The following is a 1,926-nucleotide window of genomic DNA, read 5'->3' on the forward strand; positions in this document are numbered from 1 at the left end:
TCCTATTTCGGTAGCATGAAACTTGAATCTGTGATCGCATAACTATCGTCAATGCATAACTACCATCAACTGGGCTCCGAAGTTATACTTCAACCCGTGACTGCATAACCACCATCAACTAGGACCCCTACTTATACTTCAACTGGTGACCATATAACCACGTGAAATGGAGGCTGAGTTGCAACGCGACAAGCTTCTAATGTGATGGTTCAATCCCTATACCGTAAATGAAATGTGGTGGTCTCTGAGCTCCACTGCGTCATCGTAAACTCAAACACACCTTAAAACTATCACACAGTCTCCCTTAAACGCAAATTAATCTTTCTGTTCAAAAAATTTCAATACCAAACAAAAAAACAATTTAGGAGAATTCTTTAGGGTTTAAATATATGGGCTGAGAGAGTTGGAATAGTTGGAATAGAGAGGGAAGAATAGGAAAAAAAATCAATCTACTAATTGAATATGAAAATTATCTCGGGACTCCCGGGGTGTTTGAAAACTATCCTAGGTTTTGGAAATTTTTTATGGGTTAGGGTTTAAGGTTGAAAATGGGAAGGAGAAAACATGCCTCGCATGACGCATTTTCAGCTGAGATGACAAAATGTTCTCTAAAAGCACGCCCTATAATACATACTTTTATTTTTCATGGCAATCATGTTAGTACGATTACACGTCATTGTACTACAATGCATGAGTCACAAAAAAGAAGATTATGGAGAATATGCATAACGAGTGGGACAAATATTCGATACTCCATTTGAGTTGGTATCGAATATTTCATTGTGTCGTAAGCCAAAAGGTCGGTTGAATTCTACTCGATTATGCGATAATATAAATATTCAAGAGAGAAAAAACCAACTGAGGTTATGCAATTATTGTAGGAACCCAAAGCATATGAGACCAACATATCCACACATGGGGGAACATTGAGGACAAGACCTCATTAACACATTTATTCATTTTTTTGATAGACAATTTGTTCATTTTTCATTGCTTCTCAATTTTTGGTAATTTGTGAATATTGATATATTATTGATGTAAAGTACAATAAAATACAATATAACAATATTTTTCATTTTTCGTAGATTACAAAAAAATTTATATATTATTGATATCAAATACATTATGGATGAAAAAAATTAATACAATCCAAATTAAAAGTTAACAAACTAAAAGATGATTTACATGCCAAAACTTGAAAAAAAAATAAAACCATTGGCGTCGTCGGGCCGAATGTGTGTCAGAACCCGGTGGGCCCCGGTTGCGACTAGGATTTATTCATAGTTCGCGTTTCGACTCCTCATCTTTTTAATCTCCATCTTCACATTGAGTTCCATCTTTCTCTTGATCTCGTTCCTTTGTGGTTAAGTGCAGTGTCGTTTTAGGTTGCCATCGTATGTCGTCCGCTCTAATAACAGGTGGTTGCCAAGATGAGCCACCTTAGTAGAAAAATGACACTAAGGGTGATTGCGACACTATCGATGGATAAGTGTATGTCGCATAACTCGGTTACAGATAAAATGTTAGAATTATCGATGATGGTGGATACGTCGGTGTTGTTGTAGGCATTGTCTCGTAATATGGTGCTAGGGACGAAGGTGGTGCAAAAAAATACCCGCAGAAGGTGTTGATGTAGGGTACGATGGTGCATAGTGTGGTACATATGTAAAAATAAAAGGTGCAGAAGGTGTTGATGCAAGTTACAGTGGTGCATTGCGTGGTGCTTATGTAAAAATAAAAGGTCCAAAAGGTTAGTAAAATTACTAGAATATTATGAATCATACTGATCAGGAGGTGGTGCAGCCATCGGTTCCTCGTGTTGGTTTAGAGTTGATGATAACTCTGCTAAGGTGACATATACTCCCGACCTAGGATTCATGCGGGGTCATCTTGGCCTCTTATGACGACATTGCCTAGTCCTTTCCT

This window comes from Gossypium raimondii, chromosome 6 (genome assembly GCF_025698545.1).
Source record: "Gossypium raimondii isolate GPD5lz chromosome 6, ASM2569854v1, whole genome shotgun sequence".
NCBI lineage: Eukaryota > Viridiplantae > Streptophyta > Magnoliopsida > Malvales > Malvaceae > Gossypium > Gossypium raimondii.